This window comes from Ictalurus furcatus, chromosome 10, assembly GCF_023375685.1.
Source record: "Ictalurus furcatus strain D&B chromosome 10, Billie_1.0, whole genome shotgun sequence".
Classification (NCBI taxonomy): Eukaryota; Metazoa; Chordata; class Actinopteri; order Siluriformes; family Ictaluridae; genus Ictalurus; species Ictalurus furcatus.
The window spans coordinates 25,437,636-25,456,960 of record NC_071264.1 but is presented as its reverse complement, the minus strand read 5'-3'; positions in this window follow the sequence as shown (position 1 = coordinate 25,456,960).

Sequence of the window (19,325 nt, the reverse complement as noted above, 5' to 3'; positions counted from 1 at the left end):
AGCCAGTATTTAATTTCAAAATTTAGCCAATGACAGCAGTTGAAATATTTATGGCACTAATGGAAATTTTTAACTACCTTCAAATTACCTTCAAAATGGATCCAATTAGTCTTAGCCTCTAATTTAATCCATCTTATACCTCTTGTACACTTTTCTGGCCACAAGTTTCAGAGTCTTGTAGGCGGCACTCTGACTGGCCCTTCTACATGTGCCAACTAAAATATGATGTGATACATTGAGCTGTTCAAAGGAGGATACAGTCACAGGTTTGAAAAATCCTGACTTTGCATTTTTTTACCAAGCATTTTGTTTGAAACAGTTAGTGGCAAGTGCACATTTTTGATAGTTTGTAATGTCGGTCAAACAGCCTTTTCCTCTGAAAGTAGGCAGTTCATGAGCATGGGTATTGTCATTGGGAATCGTCATTGGGTATTGTCTCTAGCTGGCAAGTCTACTTTCAGTTTAGCTACATATCTGCGGTACGGTCATAGCATTACTGATTATTAATCCATGTAGCTACTACTATTGACTGAATCAGAGTAGTGTTGATAGAGGTGCCAACATTAATGGTTTAGTCATAGCATTTATGATGTTTGATCCTTGCTACAAAGATACAGGAAACACTTAAAATTATGTTTTTAAAAAAATTATATTTCTGCATTCTTAGAAAAAAAAAAAGCAGAGATCATAAAATTAAATATAGTTCACTTGGAAAAAGCAATTCACTGAAGGGGAAAGGGCATGGTACATGAAAGCCATATTTTCTTTCTTCCTTTTCCTTTGACTTAATCTAGGTGAATTTTGAACTATGAATTCAGAAGTTTTGGTCTTAAGAGCCAGTTGGAACCAAGAAGGTGGGATGGTTAAAAAAAATGGAGGAGTGGCTTATTATTAAGTATCGATCAGACCAAATTTTGCCTCTCTGTTTTCTTACTGTTGTTTGGGGCACCTCTGAAGATGGGCACCATCTTGCCTACCAACATATGCTAGGGTTTTTGCCTGCTTGGACTTTCTTGGTAGCAATATTAGTATCACTGTGCTGAGTATTATGTAGTCGTATTTTTATTTACGCCATAGTAGCAATACTACAACCTGACAGTGGCACCTCAGTAGTTAAGATGTTGGACAACAGATGAGAAGGTTGCGAGTTCAAATCCCAGCACTGGCACTGCTGGGCCCTTAAGCAAGGCCCTTAACCCTCACCTGCTCAGTTGTATAAATGAATGTAAGTTGCTTTGGATTAGGGCATCATCCAAATGCCATAAATATAAACTCAACATTGATATTTGCCTCTTTACCAAAATCCAAACAGTCAAATTTCACAATCCAATACTTCATGACCATCAAGCCATGAAGTACACACAGAAACGCAAACCCTGACACAGTACATTGCCAAACTGTTCCAGGTTAATGAGGCCTCTAATGGAATGGTTGCTGAAATATCCTCCCCTTTTATGTGTATATATGCGAGTATTCTGCACTCACTGTCTCCTAATATTCATTCCTGTCTCTTGTAAGCAAAAAAAGGCTGCATCAGCAGTACACGATGCTCCACAAAAGAATTCTGGTTAGACAGAAACCACTACAGTCAACGCAGGTCACGCTCCTTTTAACTCTCAGCATTCTGCTGTGGAAGCAAAAATCCTGTCTTGACAGTAAAGCAGAAAACATAAAGATAAAGGAGGAGGGGTTTTAAAGAAGCTCTTACATCTCTGTGCAGAACGATTCAGCTCAAGAGCACCAGTGTGACCCAAGGGTTAGACGGGCCAGCAGACGCAGACATGTATACATCAGTCAGATAACACCGTGGATTAACGCATAAAAGCCCCAACATGTTCTTCGGGGCATGCAACCGAGATGAATTCCCACTCTATTGTAACCATGACAGATTCCCGCCATTAAGGGAAGATCTTTTGATGTCAGCACCTGCTGACGATTCTTCCAGGAAAAGAAAAAAAGAGGACGAGCAAAACAACAACATGTGTCTGTGTCTCTTCCAAAAGAGGTGCGCAGTCAGTTGGGGAAAAAACGTTGTGTTTGAGTGATGAATGTGTTTATTACTGTGGTTAAAATGCATCAGCATGCATCAGCATGCACTTCATATCTCCTGCTGTCGAGAGCTTGAATAAGAAACAAACTGAACACAATTGCTGGTATAGGGTCAGGACAAGGATGTCCATATAAATAAGCTTTACCGAAGTTATTAAGACAATCTGAGCATGATATAACAAACAGGACTAGGAATAAGAATGGACATCAATATAATTTGTGGGAAAATAATAATAAAGCTACTGCCCTTGTGACTCACTTTCTGCGACTGTAGATTATCCAATATGGACACCCTAAACATTGCACTACCCCAAAACAGTCTCACTCTTGCCTCAATGAATAATCTCACATTTATACTGTAGACTTGTGCCTAAGAATTGCTGCTGTAATCATTAAGACTGTGATGCTCATTTTGAGTACTATTTCACTTTATAGTATACAGTACAGTTGTAGAAATATAATGAATAACAGTTTTAATCTCATGATCTGTAGGGGATGTCATCCAGAAGAGGACGAGTTCTCGGTGTCTGGTTCCTTTCAAGGTTTCTTCCTCATGTCATCGCAGGTAGGTTTGCCTTGTTACTCTCACCTCTGGGTTGCTCATTAGAAATCTTCATCTGGATTTCTGTAAAGCTGTTCTGTCACAATGTCTATTTTAGGGATGTAACCAAATATGAATATTTTATTTAGAATAAATAAATAAATAATGTGTTGGGGGGCACGGCAGCTTAGTGGTTAGCACGTTTGCTTCGCAACTCCAGGGTTGGGGTGCGTGAATGGGTGTGTGAATTGGTGTGCGATTGCGCCCTGTGATGGGTTGCCACCTTGTCCAGGATGTCCCCCGACTTGTTCCCGGAGTTCCCTGGGATAGGGTCCAGGTTCCCCCTCAACCCTGTGTAGGATAAGTGGTATGGAAAATTGATGGATGGATAGAAAAATAAAAGGTATGAGTAAGAGGCACTTTTTTTTCTTTTTTTTTTAGAAATATTGTTGTAAAGATTCACAGGGCATCTGGTTGAGTCTAGAGATGTGCATTGGGCCTGGGATCCTGTGGGCGACCAGATTCATTAACACCAGATAGCATTAATTCATTCATTCATACTTAGTAACTGCCTGGACAACACCAGACAATGCTTTTCTAGTCTTCAACTGTCTAGTTTTGGTGAGCCTGTGCCCATTGTAGCCTCAGATTACTGTTCTTATACAGTAGGAGTGGAATCCAGTATTGTCTTCTGCTTTTGTAGCCCATCCACCTGAAGGTTCGTCCTGTTGTGAATTCTGAGATGCTTTCCAGCTCGCCACTGTTGTAAAGAGTGGTTATTTGAGTAACCGTAGCCTTCCTGTCAGCTCAAACCAGGCTAGCCATTCTCATCTGACCTCTCTCATTAACAAGGCAATTTCAGCCACAGAACTGCCGCTCACTCATGTTTCTTTTTTTCCACACCATTCTGTGTAAACTCATGAGACTGTTATGTGTGAAAATCCCAGGAGATCAGCCCCGGTCAAAGTCACTGAGATCACATCTTTTTTCCCCTATTTTGATATTTGATGTGAATGTTGTGATATTTGATTAATTGAAGTTATTGACCTGTATCTACATGATTTTCTGCATTGCTTTGCTGCCATATGATTGGCTGATTGGATAATTGCACAAATGTGCAGGTTTACAGATGTTCCTATTAAAGTGGACGATGAGTGTGTATTCTGTAGGCCATGCCCAGTTTGTGTTTAAATCTGAATACAGATACTGAGATTAGAATCGTGTTACACATCTAGCCTAAAAAATAATGTCTGTGTAGGCGTGTGTGCATGTGGGTGTGAGAACATCTACACTGTATTTCAGAAGGTCCACAAGTTCACACTGACATTAAGCAGATAAAAAGAGACATGGGATCTAATAGTCCTACTATTTCCCAGCCACTGATACCTGCACTGAGACAGATAACTGAATGGGATGAGCACTTGTGATCTGTGTGGTCTGAACACAAACAGCACCAAACGCCGACCACCTACAGGCTATCAGGGTTCACTGGTGAGCTGTCTCTGACATGGCACAGAGCTCTACACAGGAACATTACCCTGATAGCATTGCTTGGCATCAATTCCTAATGGAGACAGATCAGCTGAAGGGTTATGTCTGCCTGAGCAAGAAGAGAGCACTTAGTGCCACAAACAGCTCCCAGGTTCCTGCATTTCTAGCAATTTCTATAGAATCATACTTGCAAAGCACAATATGTGAATAGCACATCTAATGCGTTCAGGGATAAAAATAAATAAAAAAATAAAACAACTTTGATTATAACATAATTTGAATATCAAAGAACCTAGAACGCAGCATTAAGCGTTGCATTTTATATGTTGTGTAAGAGGAAGTTTGTCTGCGCTGTGCACAACAAGAGTGCATTAGCAAGCAGAATGAAAATAAGCATGTCTATAAAACAGGCTGGAGAGTCGTAGTGGATGAAGGCAGAGGGAGGTACGCTGGGGAGGAGGTGTCTCAGAGGTCGTGCTGGTGGTAAAGTTTGTCTTTGTGTTTCGCATGCACTCCTAAGTGGAACAAACAGCACAGTCCATGGCCAGGGACACTAAAGAGGACCGCATGATAAAGATGTCCCCTTGCAGACATCTATCTAGAGCTGCCATACAGTATTTCTATATGTTTAAACCAAAATGTCACTCTTTAGACATACAGGGGTAGCAGTAAAGCACTGTGAGTGTATAGAGAGTGGAAGATTTGTCCAAAATGATAAGAGATATTAGAGACAAGAACAGGAAGCCATCGGAAAACATCAAAGAATCTCCGATTCAGTTTGTATTATAGTGGCTATGGACATACAGGAGGCTCTGGAAGTCACTTCAGGGTCCAACAGTCTTTCAAAGAACTGTAAAGCTGCTTTGTGACAAGGTCTATTGTTAAACACGGCATATAAATCAAATTTAATCAAACGCACTTGAACTTTGTGTAGTTGATATAACATGTCATATCTACTGTATATATATTGTAAAGCGCCTTGACTCAAACTACTGATGCATAAACATATAGGCTTGTATTAATTGAATGTATATCAGGGGTTAGTCATTATGAGATCCAACATTTAACTCAAACAATATGTTTTGAAGTTCAAGAGAACTTATATTTTCAATGAGATGTTCAGCCCATGTTTTGTAAATGAATGTGGCAAAACAACAAAAACGTCATGGGCAGACTTAGGACTTAACATCAGTATTTCTCTTCTAGAAGTCCCTACTCAAGTTTTTATGTCTTTTACAACTCCAATTCTGAAAAAGTTGGGACAGTATGGAAAATGCAAAAAAAATTAAATAAATATGAAAATTCGATTCACCCTGTACTGTATTGAAAACACATTATTAATACATTATTTGATGTTCTACTTTGTGAATTTAATTTATTTTTTGAAAAAAATACACTCATTTTAAATCTGATGACTGCAACGCACTCCAAAAAAGTTGGGACAGTCAACTGTTTACCAGTGTGTAACGTCACCTTTTCTTTTAATAACACTTATTAAGTGCTTGAGCACTGAAGACATAAGTTGGTTAAGTTTAGCAAGTGGAATTTTCCCCCGTTCATCCATTATGCATTTCTTCAGCTGCGCAACTGTACAGGGCCTTCATTGCCTTATTTTGCACTTCATAATGCGCCGCACATTCTCAATCGGAGGCAGGTCAAGACTGCAGACAGGCCATGCTAGCACCCGCACTCTCTGCTTACGCAACCATGCGCTTGTAATCTGGGCAGAATGTGGTTTGGGGCACTGACACACACCCATACCATGACAGACGCTGGCTTTTGGACCTGACGCTGATAACAGATTGGACGGTTCTTTTCCTCTTTGGCCCGGAGAACATGACGGCTGTTTTGTCCAAAAACTATTTGAAATGTTGACTCGTCAGAACACAAAACACGATTCCACTGTGTTACTGTCCATCTCAGATGAGACCGAGCCCAGAGAAGTCGGTGGTGCTTCTGGACAGTGTCGATGTATGGCTTCTGCTTTGCATAGTAAAGCCTTAACTTGCATCTGTGGATGCAGCGGCGAATGGTGTTGACTGACAAAGGTTTACCAAAGTATTTCCGAGCCCATGTCAGGATATCCATTACAGACTCATCATGGTTTTTAGACAGTGACGTTTGAGGGATCAGAGATCACACTCATTCAGAAGTGGTTTTCGGCCTTGCCCTTTACGTACCGAGATTTGACCGGATTCCTTGAATATTTTAATTATATTGTGCACTATAGAAGGTGAAATGCCCGCAATCCTACCGACTTGTCACATTGCTATTAGTCCTAATTGCCCCTGTACCAACTTTTTTGGAACGTGTTGCATGTGTCAATTTCAAAATAAACGTTTACCTTCAAAAAACTATGCAATTGATTAGGTAAAATATAAAATACCTTGTCTTTATGCATTTTTTTGTTTAAATACAAGTCAAAATACATTTACAAATCACTCCTCTTTGTTTTTATTAGAATTTTCCATACTTATTCGGAATTAGGGTTGTATACCATCTTTAATTTTTTCATAGCTCTGCTGCTGAATCTGAATAAAGTATTCACACTATAGATGTGAGGGCCAACATTATGATTGAGAATTATATCCGAGAGGCTAAATATACTGTATTAGTAGAAAAATAGGGGGCCTAAAACCTAACCCTGTGGAACACCATATTGTACTATTTTCATCTGTGACTCTCTATTAATGCTAACAACCTAGTAAAATGAATTTCCAATTAAATAATCAATATCATAATAGTTAAACTATGAACTGTTTCAGTTCAGAAGAGGAAAGAAAGATTGGAGAACCTACAAGACTCAAGGAGAACTTGAACGCAGCCTCCAGAAATGAAGATTTTTAACTCTTTTTTTTGTGTGTGTTAACAAAGGGAAGTTAAACCACTAAGCATGGCCGATCTAAGGAAACAGTCCACCCAGTTTATCTAATCAGCCTTTTTTGCCTTTCACTCTTTTCTGTTCTGTCCATCATCAGCTGAGAAAAAGACATCATAAATCTGAGTTGTGTGGTTCTATCTGGCTTCCTCAAACCTCTTTCATCTCACTTCTCTCCTTTCCCTCTAGAGAAAAGGCTGGAGATATGACAGTGAAATCCTCAGAAATCACTTAGATGTTCAGGCTGCTACCATACACACATCTACTAAACAAAGCATTGCTTTAAATATGGGGCATCCTGTCTTAAATGCCACTAAATTCTTCACCAGTTTGTTATTTGTGTTGCATCCAATGACTGCTGGAAAAAAGTGAATGCAGATGGCTGACTGAATTCCACAAAAAGGAATGTGAAATATATTAACTGTCATGCCTATTATTTTCCATTTCGCTAATTTTGTTTAGTATCCATTACTGCAGACAGTCTCAAGCACATAATTTTATTTCTGCAAAACTGAGAATGGCAGAGATAAGCATTCCACAATTATACATGCTCACTTCTCTCCTTGTCTTTTGAAGCACAATGATGCCATTCAGCCTGCATGGCAGGGATGTAATTCTTGTTGGGTGTGAATCATACCAATAGTCAATGCATCATGGCATTTATTATTCAAACCCTGCAAACTAAGTTCTGTGCATTCAGCAAGTAATTCTGAAGATCTTACAGCTGCTAAACAAATGGGTTCAAAATCAGAATTGGGTGCACCCAACAATAAAGGCTTGGCGATGCCATTAGGGATTCGCTAGGAGCGATACTTCAAGTGAAGAGGCTTTTATGGTTATTCCTTTGTATATATTGGAATGGTGCAACACATAATGCCTACTATCTAGACAGGACAACAGAACAATGTTGGATGGGACAAACTACAAACATTTGTTTATAAACTGTTGACTGTAGAGAAAAGTTTAGCAGCAAGCAAAGCAAAGCAAAGCAAAGCAAAGCAAAGCAAAGCAAAGCAAAGCAAAGCAAAGCAAAGCAAAGCAAAGCAAAGCAAAGCAAAGCAAAGCAAAGCAAAGCAAAGCAAAGCAAAGCAAAAAAAGTAAAGAAAAGTGTTCCATAGCAGCAAGTGAAGGTGGCCACATTCTGCTGTGTGCTAGGACAAGAAATCAAATTGTGAAGAAGTTTGTGTTGTGTATTTGTAGTGAACCGGTGATTGTGATTGAGAACAGGTGTGTGTGTGTGTGTGTTAGAAGTTCAAGGCATGAAAGCGCAGTAAGAGGTCATGTGACACATCAAGTGATCATTAGTCTTGTAGATCATTAGAACTGGTCTTGTAGTTCATTAGTTGGTGAACAATTTTGGGAAAGAATTAGGGTTTCATAAATGTTTAAAGGTGACACCACATATAGTAATGTGCAAATGTTTTAGGCACATGCAAAGCAATGTTGTAGAGCAAAGATTCCTTCAAAATAATGAAACTAAATGTTTCTACAGTTTAAAAAAATACTGTAAAGAGCAGTAAACAGTATTAAATGAAACAAAATCAATCTTTGGTGTGACAAAAAATAAAAATAGTCTCCAGTAAAATTTGTGCAGTTTTACAAGGAAATTATCTGCTAAGTTTTATTGAGCATCTTGCAGAACCAGCCACGGTTCTTCTGGAGACTTTGACTGTCACACTCACGTCCTATTTTTGCAGCAAAACCCAGCAGCCTTAATTGTGTTTTTTGTCTGAAAAGTGTCTCTTACATAATATGCTGCATTCTTTAATGACATATAAACATGTTTCTGTAATGTTTAATTTTGTGCTAGAAAACTAATGTTTGGGAATCTAAAATGTTAAAAAGTCAAAAAATAAAAAATCTATACCTAAAAAAATAGGGTGTCTAAAACTTTTGCACAGTGCTGTAAGTCTAGAAATAAGGCCTCAGAATGGATTTACCATCTTGCAAAACATAAAAAACCTCTGATCGTGTGGAACAACGATAAGCAATTGGGCCCAGTGATAACAGCTACAATTAGTTAGATACAATGTTCTGTATAATAGACAAAAAGAGCATCACTTATTCAGAAAATCAGCCCCAATCTACAGTTATGTTTACAGCATGTTTAGTCCCAATTATAGCATTTTTTGCTCCTTCAGAAATGTAATCATTGATGTGATTATGAACCAGTTTTTAATACCTGCCAGTCAGTCTTTGAGGTCTTATCTGACTGTCAAGTTCACAAAACCCACCAGGATGGTGCTGTAGGGAAAAAGAAAATTAATAAGCGTGGTACAACGATGGAAGAGATAGCACAAGGGTTGTGATTGGGAAGAGTGAGGAACATATTTTAGCCATGGAATCATCACAATCAATAACTACAGGGTGGAGTACAGCTGGACAAATGGGCGGTGAGTGGAGAAAGCATCCCCACTGCTTCAATTTTAATTCAATCTCATCACCTAGCATCCAGTTTCAGCCAAAGTGGAAAATGAGTGTCTGTTCATTCTGCCTAAAATCACAACATTAAATTTGGCTGTGGAGAACAGATGACAGACGTGGTCAGGATCTTTATCGGCTTAGAGCTGCAGGTCCACAGATGTCATGAGCAGGCAATTGAGATGGTGCTTTGAGGTGCTTTTGTCACACATTTCATGTTCTGAGCAAGGAATCTGTTGCCATAGTACCATCTTGTAAGCCTATGAAACAAATCCCCTGGATTTGTTTCATAATAATCAACAAGCTAAATAACCAAATCTATTTGGAGTATCAAAAAAATGAAAAATGCCATTATTAGCCCCTTGGTAAGTTTCACAACCACATGTGTCATCCACTTAGAGATATAAACCTATGTCTTAGAACACTTTTTTAAATCTATGCCACACCACACCGCACATGTCAACAACTCTCCTATATTTACCCCAATTATTACCTGCTATTTTACAGTGTTCTCTAATTATGCTAATGACTATAGCATTAGCAGGTTCAGCTAGGGGTTGCGTAATATATATCTGTTGGAGACACCTGTGCCATTTACGAGATGCCCAAGGCTTGCCAAATACTGTACACAAACAAAACATCCTGTGGATCATTTAGAGTACTTACAGATGGGAATGCTTCCACACAAGCACTTCTAAACAAGTCCGAATTTCTCACACAAACAAGAGCACTTTTTAAGGATGAGGAGTGTGTTAAGACAATCCTGCTGTGTTGCTCACTTTGCTGAGATCTGGCTGTGATGGGAAACCGGGAAGTAAACTATGAACAGACTCTTATGCTTTTAGGATTGTCACATCTTACTCACAGGTCTGTGGTCAAAAGTGGTCCGTTACATTGAAGCACATCCTTTTATCCTTTCAATACGCCCTTCCATATGGTGCTGGATCGTTCCACTCATGACCCTCTGTTATAATTTAGACAAGATGGTATTTTGCTGGTGTAGAACAATAGGGCAGTATGCTAAAGCCATTGGTGTTTATATTCTCTGCATTGAAAATGTGTCATCAAAAGACAGGGTTTTCAGCTGTACACTTCCATGGTCATAAAGAGCCGTTCAATAAATCAGAGCAAATACGAGCACATGCTGCTCTTCATGTACATCATGAGAAACAGATTCTATATCTCACTCTGAGAGTATGCACGTGAAAGCAGAGAGGAAAATATACAAGATACAGTGTTTTAAAGGAATTTGGCCTACTCAAAATGGGTTTCGGTGTAGGAAATACCGCAAATGTAGTATCAAAATAAAATACAAAATACTAAAGCACTAAGGCAGTTTGTGACTTTCGCCTGTAAAATGATGTTGCTAGTGTTTGGAAGTTTTTTGGTTTCTGCAGTTAGTTAAATTCTAGCTTGATCATTCTAACCAGAAAGAATGTGTCTGTTGTATTCTTTACTGAATGTGGATGTAACAGATCTATACAAAATGGCAACCACAGCTTAGAGCACACAAAAATAGCTAGCAGCATGTGTAGCAAGCGAGTGGCAAAACATTAACTAGCTAATTTTGTAAGATAGATATAGCGGCATCTATTCAAGATACATTAAAAAAGTAAAGTAAATTGCAGTCTACTAATGTGGTAAAAGCATTTGTAGAGCAGTTAACACAGTTCCATTCAAATTACTAAGCTAGCTAATTAGTTCAGAAAAAGTATTACCACAGTTCACTGAGTAAAAGAAATGGTACAGCCCATTGTATGAGATTGTATGTCCCATTCTGACATGGTTGCAGAAACATATTTGTCTTTACTTTCTGAGAAAGATTTATACAGTATAAGTGTTTATGAGTTTAATTTTTCTGTAATGGATACAGGAATGACATTTTTAAGTGGGACGTAAGAGCAGTAGCGCCGTTTCAGTCAATGAGGTTAGCAAACTGTGCACTTCTGCTAGTTATGCTTCAGAAACCAAACTGGTGCTGTTCTCTATATCATAAAGTATTCAACAATGTCCTTTTTTCATTTATAAATTAATACTCTATGACAAATGTTAACCTCCTGTCATATACCCTCGTCCAACTATCTTAAGAGCAATATAGCTAAAAGATTGTTAAAGCTTTGCCGACTAGCTAGCATCCAAACGGCTAACCAGTGAATGTATGTTCAATACTGTAATATATTTAATATTTACAGTAGGTCACTTTTTATTTATTTTTTTAATCTGTGGGATAAAAATCATTTATCAATTCCCTATGTTTCCATTGCATACTTATTTTTTTCCATGACCATCAAATACAAATCAGTAAATGTATTTATATGATATATCCTAGTTATATACACATATCATAAGACCAGAAAATCTTTGAGCAGGAAACTCACATAGAGGCAGAGAGATGGAGAGTCAACATTAATAATGTATTCACCCACATTTTGCTTTAGTGTTATAGCTTTTATGAATCCGCTCTCGTGTGTATCTCCAGGGTGCTGTGGACTAGGCTCATGGAGGTTATGGGAACTGTAGCATGAGCTCATCATTACTGAAGACAGGATGACATTTTCTCTCAGGAAACAGAGTGACCCGGACACACCACCTGACCCTGACAAGCACTTCCTCTGATCTCCGCTCATCTGAGGAAGTGTATTCGTTTAGCCACATGATAAGCCTTCTGTTATGTAGCGTTGTATTTGTTTGTTTGAGTACTGTATCAGAAACCTGACGGTGTAAACCACATGATAAACTCATGGCACAGGGAAATGCCACTCGGCCAGACAACTCATCCTGGATAGAAGAACACTGTTGTAGGAGAAGGAAAAGTCATTTCCTGCGTGATCGTAGCTCGTCAGAATTCTGGCCCAGTTTAAAGGAATCATCATGAAACTGCTTTAAATAATTATAGGCTTCACTGTCCATAGAACATGACAACGCTGCAGAGACTGCTGAGTAAGAAAAAAAGGCAAAGAGTCATTTCCAGACTGTCCATTCGCCTTATAGTAAAGTCTGTCTACACATTTCCCTGCAGCAAAGTCTGTCCACTCATTGGTCATTTTGCCAGTTGTTTTCAGTCATACAATATCAGTCTGTTTATTTGAATGGGGAGAGACCCATAAACACAAGACAGACTGCCAAGTTGATGTTTCAAACACTGCGAAAACTGAAATCAGTTACACTGTTATCTGACAAAAAATGAAATAAATAACTCATTTGTGGTCTTTGGCTCCAATGACACCACAAAAAATATTTTTTGGTTGCTCTGGCTACTGTGCATGATGCATGCATATTTTCTCGCAACAATGCTATTTCTATGGTAACAGTACTCATCAGACAAGACATTAAGGCAAATCCTGAATGCTTTTGTACTTGAGAACTACATAGGGTAAAACATAATTGCGTCTACACCCTATGTAGTACACTATCTGGGCAATAAGAAGGCATGTAGCTCAGAAACAACTTAGCCTGAAGTTTGCCTAATCTGCTTTTAACGGTTTGCATGTCAGTTTTCATCTAGGTTATGGGTATAAGCTGAAGCAAAATATGTTATTGGCAATGTATTAGCCAGTGTGTAAGCGTTAACCCTCTACTTGCATGAATTGTTACATTTAAATTGTAAAAAAAAATATATGTTTCTCTAATGAATTTTTATTACTTGAATTAATTCAAGTAGTAAAAGTATCTTTAACATTTTTAAAACATTTTTGGGGGGTTAGATGGTAAATTGTTGCCTTATGGCAACAATGTGCAATGGTGGAACGTATCGTATAGTCAAAAATAACACAAAATGTATGATATTACAATTCCAATTACTGCATTCTCCAGACTATAATTTGCCACCTAGTAAGCATGTAAAAGTTCTATCTTCTAGAAAGGAATTACAGTTGTAAAAAGTATGTGGATGGATTTTCTCACTCAAAATGCATACAAAAATTAGATCCAAACATGTTTTTATTTAAGTAGTATTGCCTAAATATTGAAGTATGAATCAATTTTTGAGAGCCCTTCAATGATGACCTTCACCATGCCATGTGATTGCAGAAAATGAAGTGCAAACAGCACTTCCTGGTCATATGACATGGCATTTTTTTTGTCCCCTTTTTCCAGTTAGATAGGAAAGTAGTAGTTTTGTATTATTGTCTATCAAAAAATTGGAGATAAATTAATTGTTGCATTATGGCAACACCATGCAGTGAAGGGTTAAAAGTGGTGTGGTAAATGCATTTGTAAAGCGGCTAACACCATTCCATTCAAAGTACTAGCTAGATTGATAGTTCAAACAAAATTTTACCTCAATTCATATCGTTGTATGTATGTTTATGAAGTCTATAACTTCTTTATTTAAGTGAGTTTATTTCACTTTTTTCACTATCTATTGTGGTTTTTTCCCCTCTGTGTATTCCCAGGGGACTCACTAGTTTAAAATCATAGATTCCTGATGTTTTACTCAAATCCAATTTTTTACGAAATTACAGCACGAGAAAGACTTGAGAAAGACCTGAATTGTGCCTTAAGCTCATCTTAACTCTTGTCAGCTGCTTGTGTTTCTTGCTTGTTGTTCAGATAATGACTTATTTACCCTTCTTAACAAGCCTTTAAAAACCTGTGAGAGGTTTTAATGTAATTGTGAAGCAATGACTGGAAATGCTGACTAGGTTGTTTTGTAGGATCTGTGTTGATGTTGATCCGTGTGTGTGTGTGTGTGTGTGTGTGTGTGTGTGTGTGTGTGTGTGGTCATGTGGAAATTCTGCCCGGATACAGAGGTTAGTTCTGTAACACAGTCAGGCGAGAGAACAAAAACACAGCCAAGCTGCCAGTGAAACTGTTTCAAAGGTAACACCTTTGAGGTTCAGTGTAAGTATTTGAAGATTGAAGATTATAAAACATGACTAGGTCGCAAAGTCAGCAAAGCAAATGCTCATTTCACACACACACACACACACGTTACTATTGTGGACAGGTTTAGACAGAATCTAATTATCAAGGGTATTTACATTTTCCCACCAATTTTGCATTATAGAAATGAATTCTGGAATCTGAGTGGTAGAGGTTGTTGATTCATTTTCTATAAGAGCAGCTCTGACAGTCGTTCTAGCTGCAAGACAAATCACAGGATTATGTTTCACTTGAACTAAATGGCCGAGACCAAACCTGTTCCAGCATGACAATGCCCCTGTCTACAAAGAGAGGTCTATAAAGACATCATTTACCAAGGTTGGTCTGGAAGGACTCGAGTGACCTGTACAGAACCCTGACCTCAACCCTGGTGAACACCTTTGGGATGAACTGGAACACCAACGTCACACCAAACCTTCTTGCTGGACATCAGTTCCAAACCTCTTGTGCTTTTGTCACTGAATAAACACAAATCTCCATAGCAAAGTTTCAAAATCTAGAGGAAAGCCTTCTCAGAAGAGTGGAGGTTATTATAACAGCAAAGGGGAGGACAAACTCCATATTAATCCCCATGGTTTTGGAATGGGATGTTCAATGGTAATGTCAATATACTTTTGACCATATAGTGTATTTTACTGTATATTTTTTCTTTTACCCCAAGCCTGTAGTGACAAATAAGTTCTCAGATGGAGTTTGAGCAGTAACACTTGCCCTAAAGGACGTGAGCATTTGACAACGATCGATTGCTAACCTGTTTACCAACGTTCACACCTGATAGTTAATGTAAATTGGCTATACAATGTACGTTACAGGTCACGCTGGTTATGCAGTGAGGAGCAAACACACTTTCCATAAGCATGTTGTACGTTCATAAAGAACATGACATTTCAAGGCATTTATAATTTGTGCCAAACAGCCTACAACATCATGATAACAATTTTGAGTACAGCAATGAAATGTAAATTAGCATTGTGTTCAAAATCAGGACTTAGCTATTCAAAGAGACTATTCTTCAAACTCTTTCTTGTACATTGAGCTTAACCACTGAGCTGAAGTATACTAAAAAAAATTATTATACACATTGAGAGTGCTGGAAAAATGCTTACTCTTAAGAAAAGCATGTACAGACTCAAAAAACTGCAGCATGTTTTAGTCCTAGACGTTCTTAAACTAAGACCGGGTTTAAACATGTGCCCTGCTGTGTCCTGACCTGTATATGGTATTGAAGTTCAGTTTCATCACTGTGAGCCTGTAAGAACAAGTTTGTAAAGGCAAGCATACAAATTTGAACAAAGAATGTGCTTGCTGTGTTTTGTTTGAAGATTACTCATTTCAGAGAGTGGGCTAATAGTGTGTTAGCAAACATTCCCCAAGTCACTGCACACCCACTCCTCACTGTCCTCCTCTAATATCCAAACAAACACTCTGAAACCACACGTTTTACACTTTATACAGTGACTTCAGCCTCCAAGAAAAGCAAAATGAGAAAGATCAAGTAAATAAGGGATGGCGTAGTGAGAGGAGATGTGCCAGGCAGCACAAGTGCTTTCCTTGCTGTGGTTAGCTCATAGCAGTTAGCCCGTTCCCTGGGGATGGGCAGGTGCTAAGTGGGTTTGTTTAACAGAGCCCAGGTGGGGTGATTAAAATGCAGCAGTACTAAAGTAGAAAAAAAAGCAATGAGAGGTGTTTTAAGCTGTGAACCAGATGAGTAAACATTCAGGCCTTTTTTCCATACATTGCGCCAAGTAAGTGATATGGGCCTTCCATGCAGATGTAAAGTGATTTTATGAAGTACTTGCTTGTGTTTCTATCCATATAATCTATAGCACCTGCTATTTCACAGACTTTATCACAGACTTCCTCTATTCTCTGCTCCTTTGTCCTACAACAAGCCTCTATAAATATCCCACCCAGTCTCCCATGGCCCACAAGGCCCTGCTCTTTCCTGAGGGACAGGAAGTTCAGCCTGAGGCAGAGACCCTGAGCTCTCTTCAGAGCTTTGGGAGGGGGGATGGGAATCATGGAGTGTGATGATGAAGGTTCACTTACAGTACAGACAGTATGCTCTCATGTTATCAGCGTAATAGGAGCACTGCACTGTGCTTACTCCTACACAAAGATACAGAGGGTGAAGTAGCAGGTATGTAAATCGGTACCGTTTTAATAGAGTATAAGATCTAATATAGTGTACACTCACACAGTCAGTGAGGATTTACATGATTTGAATTTACAGTAAAATACAAATTCAATATGTTCAATTACTATTCAATAAGTATAATCAGAAATCAGATTATGGAGGCGCAGTTGCTTAGTGGTTGCCTCACACCTCCAGGGTTGGGGGTTCAATTCCTGCGTCCACCGTGTGAGCATGGAGCTTGCATGTTCTCCGTGTGCTTTGGGAGTTTCCCAGGTTTCCTCCCCAAGTCCAAAGACATGTGTTGTAGGCTGAGTGGCATTTCCAAATTGTCCATAGTGTGTGCTTGTGCACTGCGATTGCTACCCTGTCCAGAGTGTCACCGGCCTTGTGTTTATTTTTTAATTTTTTTTATGAAATCATTACTCTTTTCCATTCAAACTGGATGATCTACTTACTTCCATTCTAACAAAAAAAAGCTTTACTAATAATTATATTTCCTCTAAAATAAAATGTTGCCACCTTTTTTTTTTGTTTGTTTTAAAATTCTCTTAATCCCTGAAACCTTGATCATTTCATATATGAGGTTGTAAACATGTCAAATCCTTTTATCATTCACCACCATGGGGTAATGGATGTAAAAATATAAGCATTTACACTTACAATAGAGAGAACAATTATTATAATTTGGGGCGGCTGCGGCTCAGGGGGTAGAGCGGGTTGTCCACTAATTGTAGGGTTGGTGGTTCGATTCCCGGCCCACGTGACTCCACATGCCAAAGTGTCCTTGGGCAAGACACCGAACCCCAAGTTGCTCCCGATGGCAAGTTAGCGCCTTGCATGGCAGCTCTGCTACCATTGGTGTGTGAGTGTGTGAATGAATGGGTGAATGAGAACCTTTGGATAATAGCGCTATACAAGTGCAGACCATTATATTATTATTATTATCATTATTGTTTTGTTTTTTTTTTTTAAATCAGACTGTATTTCATATTCAGATCATTTATTTATTATTGTTACATGTCCAGCATGGATCATTAGAGACACTCAACAGATGTGATCAACAAACACAAAATGTATAAAATCTTCAGTTTCTACATCAGAAAACAAAAATAAAAACACAAAACCGGAATGTTAACAGAGTAAAAAAAAAAAGTCCTACATATTTACAATTTCAAAAACAACCAATTAAGCTCAAATAAGATCGTCAGGAAATCAATCAGTTTAACCGAAACCACAAAAATAGTATCATACATTTAATCATTATTAATAAACGAGGTTTTCTTAAAAAAAATAATTGCAGCACTATATAAGTTTTACAACATTGTCATGACCTTGCTTTAGCAACATGAGTGAGCCTTTACCTGATTTGATGAATTGTTCAGTCTGTGCATGTATTTGCTTTGTTAAAAGGCATGACATATGGCTCATGGGGTAAAGTGAGATGCTTTGTGATACAGTGATACAGGACCAGACGTACTGTCAATGTAGATTAAAGACTACAGTGAAATTATTCTCAGTCCAGACACAAATGGCCTAATCCTGACAAAAATCCTGACACTGTCAAGGCTACACTTAGTAAAATATGACAGATTTCTGGCACTATGACATCCTTTGCTCATACTATTTAGCAATTACAGTATAGGATTAAAGAAATGAGCGGGACAGATGAATAACAGAGATCTACTCTTGTTTCATGCATAAATCAGAAGATAGAGAGTAAGAAAGGTCACAGACATTGAATCACGTCTGCTATTTTGTGTGGATGCGTCTTGCACAAATACAATGCTGCTGCTAAAAAAAAACAAAACAATGCACAACTTAAAAAAAAATAAAAATAAAAAAAATCACTGAGCTGCAACTTCAGGAAATATTTTACTAAAACCCACAATGCCTTTAAGATTGCTATGCAAGAGTGAACGATAGTGGGAGGACGCTTCCTGGATTTGGCCTAAAGCCCAGACTTTCTTCCTGTTAGCCAGAAAAAGTACTATGCAGGACAATAATGCCCGAAGTAAGAGGGTCCATTGTTATTTGAGCCGAAGCAGACATGAGTGGGAGAATGAAGCATGGATACAAACATTCTCATTACACAGATTTGTGCACATATTTGATTTTTTTTTCTTCTATTAGCCGTTCTCCATCATGATCACTCCTGTTTCATCTCCACCGTGTAAATTATTAAGGATTCAGCTCGTGCGCCATGTACTCTTGCAACTTGCTTTAGTTTCAGGATAGATCTGTGATTAAAGGTTACGATCTAAAGCGAGCCTTTCTTTTGTGCACAGTTCACACGGGCAGTATGTTTACTGGACAAGTTCACTTTAAACGGTCTTGACAGAACATTTGGTTTCGATTGCCTAAGCAAACACAAAGATAACATTAATCAGCCGGGACACCAAAACATCCAGAAGGTCTCTCAAAGCAAGGCCACAAAGGTGCGGAGCAGCAAGTAAACGTCGGCTCGTATGGGAACGCATCGGGATAGCATGGGCTGAGCGTGAAGTCTCGGATTCTGGATCCCCGTCAGGCCTGTTTGTGTATTCTTCATTGATCTGGGAAGGAGGGGAGAGGAGCGGAGGAACGGCTTTTATCTCTGATTAACTCTCGTCTTCGAATGGAGGGGGAAGGGTGACGCCTGGCAAGGGAGCTGAACGGCCTCCGTCAGCGATGGCATGCAAGTCATGACTGTCCTCCGTCTCCTCTAGTCTCTCCATAATATTTATGAAAGTGGTCTCGACTCAACCTTGCCCGACAAGGCAATATTTATAGTACCACTCACTTTCCTTCTCTCATCTACGCCATCCTCTGTGCCTTTGTGAACACAGAAACTTTCTCCCCTGGCACAGAGATGCTTTGTTTCTCAAAAAAAAAAACAAAAAAAAAACGTGCGATGCTGAATCAATGTTTTGAGGTCACGCAAAGCA